This window comes from Pinus tabuliformis, chromosome 9, assembly GCF_031772625.1.
Source record: "Pinus tabuliformis cultivar Carrire ecotype Pingquan chromosome 9, CPIR1, whole genome shotgun sequence".
NCBI lineage: Eukaryota > Viridiplantae > Streptophyta > Pinopsida > Pinales > Pinaceae > Pinus > Pinus tabuliformis.
In genome coordinates this window covers 2,012,477,448-2,012,484,301 of record NC_142307.1, presented here as the reverse complement: position 1 = coordinate 2,012,484,301, position 6,854 = coordinate 2,012,477,448, and the positions used below count along the sequence as shown (strand labels likewise).

The following is a 6,854-nucleotide window of genomic DNA, read 5'->3' as shown; positions in this document are numbered from 1 at the left end:
GGAAGGAACGTAATCAGCGCATATTCAAAAACAATCGTTCTCCCTTAGAAGAAATCTGGAGTAAGACTCACAAAAACATACAAGAGACAATGGCTCTTCAGGCATGGACAGCGGATGATCTTCCCACTATTGATAACGAGCATAACATTCTAAGCAATTGGCAGCTGCAGATACCACCAGATTCTCTTAAGAGCAGTGCTCCTAAGGTCAATTGCACGAACCTCTGTCAATGGAAAGCCCCTCCCCAAAACTCATACAAGCTGAATTTTGATGGAGCTTCCAAAGGAAATCCTGGCGCAGCTGGATATGGAGGTATACTAAGGGACTCGGAAGGAAAGCCCATTCTGATTTATTTTGGGAACCTAGGGTGGGATACCAATAACTCCGCAGAGCTGGAAGGCCTATGGCAAGGCCTTTTGCTAGCTTGGAATCTCAATCTTCAACCTCTGATAGTAGAAGGGGATTCCCAGATTCTCATTAACATGGCCACCCGTCTTCAGAATGGCACGAATGCAAGGAAAGTAGCCCCCAGTTGGCGGCTAGAAGCTAGGTTAAATGACTTAGCTCAGAAGCTCCGCAATTCTATAGCCCTCTCCTTCACACACACTAAACGAGAAGGCAACAAAATTGCAGACCTTCTAGCCAACATTGGGACAAAGGCAGACCACCCTCTGGTGTCTGGAAATACCAACATCATTTCCAACAGGCATCTGCTTCAGGATTGTCAAAGACTGATCCAAGAAGAGGCTGTCGCCCCGGATGCGGGTGTCTTCGAGCTAATCCATGGGAGGCCACATGGCGGGCATGGGCCGACACGTGAGGAAAGCGAGCCTTTATTGCCTCAAGCCGCCGATCCTTCAGCAAGCGAGAGACATAAAGGAGGTTTTAATGGCGCTGCGGGAGGTGATGGCAGTCCAGCCAGACACAGTTAATGGAGGTCTTTTCAGAGGGAATGTGCAGGAGCTTAAATATGCTGATTCGGTGGGTAAGGGAGCTCAGAGTGATTGGCATAATTCTCAGAATCCTGAGAGTCAATATCTCGTCTTGGTATTTGGAGGTTCGGGTAAGGTCCGCGCCATTCTGGTGCTGTCTGGGCTCTGTATTCGTTCAGTCTACGCCGGTACATACCCAATTTGGGTGCTGCAAGATAAGGGAAGGGGGCATAGCCACTGTCGGCCCTTCGCTGCTCGGGCTCAGGAAGCGGAATTGGAGGATTCCATGGTGCAGCCGAGAGAGAGGATGCCTAGCCGAAGAGGCCCAGGAAGGGGGGAATCCTCTCGTCCTCCTGCAGCTGATGTTCATCATCATTGCTGCTGTTGCTATTGTTATCGGAGGGTGGGAGTCACCCAAATCCCAGCTGGTCAATTCATGGAAGTGGGAAGCTCCGTTGAGGGTGAGCCAATTCTCCCAGCATTTGGCTCAGTCACCTTCACGCTGGGCAGCTCCAGAGACACTGCAGGTGTTAATGCCCACATCTCTGTGCTTTTTACAAAAATCCCTGAGGAAGATGAGGATAGCTCGTCACTGGTTCTGGCGGAGGACAATTCAGCAAAGGAAAAAGGAAAACGCCCAATGGGGGAGTCTTCCACCGCAGCGAGACATTCTGAAGGAGAGCTGCCTCATCCCCCCGCCCAACTTCAACAGCCCGAAATGTCATCTACTGCGCAGAACCCCATGGCCATGTGGGAAGGAGTTCCAAATGGGCAGGGTTGGAGCAGAATTGTGGAAGAAGAACCAGAAGAGTAGTCCTCAGCGGCTCCCCTTCGTTTTTTCTTCCTTTTCTCAGGTTGGGGTCTGGATACTGGCTAATTTCAAGTTTTCAATGTGCATCTTAGTCTATTCTCTTTATATCTGTAAGTCCGGCTCACGGCTACCTCAGTTGCACTGGGTCCGGAGTCTAATGTCGGGTCTTAGCTATATGTCTTTACCTGTATCGTGTCGGTTTACGGTAATGTCACCAGTTTTTTCAGTTTGTCTGTACTCCGCGTCTCTTCTGGTTTGCCCCTGCGCGGGCCGTTTTGTAGTCATGGTGGAAAATCACATAGTCATGTTTTGTCAAGCTCTCTGGAACAGGTGCCCTGCGAGGCAAAAATTCAAGTTTGCTATCACCACCCAAGGAGCCATAGGTGGCCCTGGGCAGCTTGTCTGTTTGATGTAAATGTTTTACTGTAAATATTAATACAAAGTAGTTAGAATTGCCGAGAAAAAAAAAATACATATAATAGTTGAAAATGTTTTTTTGTGTGAGTTAAATTTTCTTAAAGTAAAAAGCAATAAGTATAGCTGAAATATAAATCACCTTTAAAAAGATATAATAGTTAAAATGCTTTTGTATTAGGTAAAGTTTATTCAAGTAAAAACTAAAAATATCTCAGACATATATAAATTATGTAAATTGGTATTATAGTTAGAATATTTTTTGTAAGAAAAACTTTATTAAGTGAAAATTAATAAGTAATTCAGATATATAAATTATGTAAATTGATATCATAGAGTTAAAATATTTTTGTGTGAGATAAATTTTAACAGAAAAAATGAAACTTCAATGTATAAATTACATAAGTTGATATCATAGTTGAAATGGTTTTGTGTGAGGTAAATTTTATCAAGTAAAATTTAATAAGTGTTTCAAATATATCAGTCTAATTCCATCTTAACTCCTGCGCAGAGGGATCAAATTTCTTTTCACTCTAAACAAATATCTTGAAGTGAAAACTTATTTTAGAGTAAAAAGAAAATTTTGATCTCTTTAAAAGCTTGGTAAATTTGATGAGTCTAAACTGATTTATATGACTCTACCCTTAAACTTAACTCCAAAATATTTATCTAAATTAATTTCTTGTAAGAGACAAAATTAATACACATGATCTTGTTAAATTAAATTGTACTTTGTTGTGTGTTTCCATCATGCTACCCATATTTGAATAGAAATTCTGAGGTTATTATGTTAGTCGACATTTGAGACCGTAAATATCTCAAGAGCTACATTGTTTTGACATTGTGATCAAACCAAACTGTTTCTGTATTTTCCACTGTGTGCCGGGAAATCAAATTGTCAGCAAAGTGTGAGTAGAAATACACATATTCCCTTTCATATGGAACCGTTATAAAATGAACAAATCTTTTGCAGTTCATGAGTATTTAAGTTCATTCCATGAACGGATGTAGCTGATCCTGTATCACCCAAAATTGGACTATTCCTGGTTTGCGTACAACTTAAAATACACTTCGTTATGTTATATGGTTTTTTATTTGTTGAGGTTTTCTATTACACCAAAATCCACAGGTATTAGTAAACGATAGAAAACACACTTCGTTGTTTGAGAAGATGAGTTATACATGAGCCTAATTTATAGGAACAATATAAGTTTATAACGATAGCTAGAAGATAAGACTGATGACTCCATAGATAATTATAAGACTAACAAGACAACTGATAATATTGCAACGTAAGTTTACAAGTTTCAATATTTATTGAACTCTAACACCACTCCATAAGTGAGATAAGGTTGCTATGTAAGTTTACAAGTTTCAATATTTATTGGAACTCTAACACCACCCCATAAGCCAAACGTAAGGAGGAAAATAAAGAAAAAAGAACACAAAGAATGGGTCCCAACAACTAGGCCTTTTTAGGTTCCCATGTACAACATTTCATAAGAGAGAAAGAAGGAAAGAAAACGAAGAGATAAAGGAAGGAGGACTCAAGATGATCCCCCGACGACACCTTAATTTACTTCAAGCATATGTTGTAACTAAAGAAACCTTGGTGATGCCAAAGACTTTGTAAAAATATCTTCTATTTTTTCTTCAGTAGGTACATATTCTAGGTTGAAAACACCATATTGAATAAGTTGGCAAATGAAATGAATATGAATCTCAATGTGTTTTTTAAGTTGATGGTCCACAATATTTCTAGAAATTTGTATTGCAATTTGATTATCACACCATAAGAGAGTAGGTTGATCCTGTTGAATGTCAAACTCAAGCAATAATTGTCGCAACCAAGGAACTTCTCGACTTGTGAGAATTGCAACTCTATACACAACTTATATCGTAGATAATGCAATTGATGATTGTTTCTTTCAAGACCAAGAAATATGAGCAGATCCAAGAGAGAAAAAAAATCTAGAGGTGGATTTTGATCATCCACTGATCCACCCCAGTCAGAAACGGTGAAACCTGCAAGCTCAAGAGAGCCAATAATATATTGAATGCCAAAACTGGAAGTTCCTTGAATATATCTAAGAATATGTTTTTCTGCTTTCCAGTGACTCTAATGAGGATCCTAAGCAAATCTAGAGACCATCCCGACTGCAAAGGAAATGTCAGGCCAGGTGGGTGTCAAATAAAGTATACTTTCAACAACTTGGTAATACAATGTAAGATCCACCTTGGGAGTGGTGCAACTAGCAGTAAGAATAACACTTGATTGAAAAGGAGTAGGTGAAGACTTACAATTAGACATGCCACAATGTTGGAGTAAATCAATATCATATTTCTGTTGGAAGATGATGATTCCATATGAATATTGGTGAACTTGCAAGCCAAGAAAGTAGTGTAGAAGACCAACTGCAATTTGTGAGATGTTGCTATGAGATGTAGAGGGAATGAAGTCTTGAGAAGGAGTCATATGATATGAAGCTCCTGAATCAAGTATCCAATTATCTGTACATTTACGTATGGCTTGGGCAGATAAATGATGTCCCTTGCTTCATGGCCTCTTCTAAGGCATTCAACTTTTTCCAACATCTTGCTTCAATATGCCCCTATTTTCCACAAAAAGTACAAATTTCATCTATTTTGGTCTTCTTCTTTTCCTATTTTTTGTTTGTCTTTGAGGAGGATTCTTCATTCTTAGAAACTGGAGGAGAAGACTTAGTATTCTTCTTAGTCTTAGAGGGAGACTCACGGGCTTTTGCATAATTTTTCTTTGGTTGAAACTGAGCTTTTTGCTTACCTTTGTAGTTATGAGCCACCAAAGCTTTATTTGAAGAGCTAGAGAGAACATCTAGTTGATTGAGCTTATATTTTTCTCATACGAAACAATCACAAAATATCTCAAAGCTGGGTATTTGTAATTTTCCACCAAGGGAACCCCTTGATGCATAGAAGGTAGATGTAAAAACTTGAAAAGGACCCTTTAGTTTTGACAAAATCAAGAAAATACATTCAACATATTTTTTCTCCTTGCCACATGATTTTAATTGAGACAACAAATACCTAAATTGAGAAAGATACTCCTGAATAGATGCATGCTCATCATTTACTAGGGTTGATAATCTAGTTTCCAATTCTAATGCATGAAACTCATTGATACCTCCAAATACTGAAGCTAGTTTTTCCCAACTTTCTTTGGGAGTTGAACATTCTTCAAGATGAAATAATAGGTTGTTTGAAACATGCAACCCAATCAACCCCATTGCTTCATCTAGTTTATTCTTGTAGGCAAATCTTTCAACTTCTTTTGTAAAATTTGGTTGGTTTTCACTTAATGTTTGCCACAACCCCTTAGATTGCAACAATTGTTGCATTTTTCTTTTCCAAGTATGATAATTGTATGGAGTAAGTAACTCTATTATCCTTAACTCCGCCATAATATCAAAAACAAAATTTTACAACTACTGCGGAATGCCAAAAAAAAATTGCCCAAACTTCTTTTTGCCCTAGTAAAAAAATACCAAGATTTTTTGCAAGAAAATGTCAATAATATTATCCTAGATTCTGTACAGTGATGTGTGGTTTAATGGTAAGTCTACTTGGGCGAAGCTCAAGAGACCACGGTTCAAATCTCATTGAGTACATGACCTACTGTGGTGGTAGCTGAAGGAGCAGATTCACCAATCCCGTCTTGGCGGCGCATGAGTCTAACTCTTGCTAAAATCATAGGATCTTAGTATATCCGACATGCAAGTAGTTGGATGTAGTCCTAGTGTTATAGAGGCAGCTACAAGGATTGATCCTAGGTCTCCCATAGATTAGGACTGGCAGTTACCAATTCACCATGTGGTTAAAAAAAAAAAATATTATCCCAGATTCTTCTTTCTACCCTAGTCAATAAGTTTTGCCCAATTCTCTTTTTAAATCAATAAAAAAATTCATTTTTTTTTGCCCAATAAAGTTCACAAAACACTTGGAAACCTCCTCGCAAATAATTTTTCAAAGAAACTTTTGATAATATGGTGTTCTCTTCTTTTACAATCCATAAAAAAATTACTGCACCTTTCTCCTCCTAAACAAATTATGCAGGCAATTTTTTATTTTTGAAAACCAGAATAGCTTATTGATAAAGAGTATTAAAATACCCTTTCTTCCTTTTAAAAAAAATTACGAGAATCCTTGATGGTGATGTTGGACACCTGGAATGCTACACCACATGAATTATGACACTCATCATATGGAATGAGTGGAGGAGGGCAGGCATTAAGCCCTTGCATTACACTGTGGTTAATTACTTCGCATTTGAAATTGTGAAACATCACCCCTTCCCTATGTGCAAAGGAATAATATTGTCTCGAGGATCCGTGGCACCGACGTTACGGTGGTTAAGTAGTGTGAAGCATGAAATAGTCTGGGTGTTATTTGGCTCTTTGAGGGATACAAACTTACCTGTGTTCACATTTCTTCGGGTCGTGTGGGTTTGGTGGCGGTCATCCATTTATCGCTCCTCTTGTGGGCTTAATAAGGTAACAACTCTCTCCCTTCTGCTCTAGGTGAAACTTTCCTTTTCATTCCTTGGCTGGAGGGTGTGCTGGTTGAAGAACTAGATGGTATTGGGTGTTGGTTTCTTGGGCCACTGTGGTTTAGTTTTTTGGCATTATGGGTGGCAGTGCTTTGTTTATTTGTGTAAGGTC

At 38.9% G+C, this 6,854-nt stretch overlaps 1 pseudogene; it reads right to left on the bottom strand.

Annotated features, from left to right (window-relative positions):
• Positions 1-4,820: 4,820 nt before the first annotated feature.
• On the bottom strand, positions 4,821-5,597 carry LOC149157138 (uncharacterized; annotated as a pseudogene).
• Between the last annotated feature and the right edge of the window lie 1,257 nt (positions 5,598-6,854).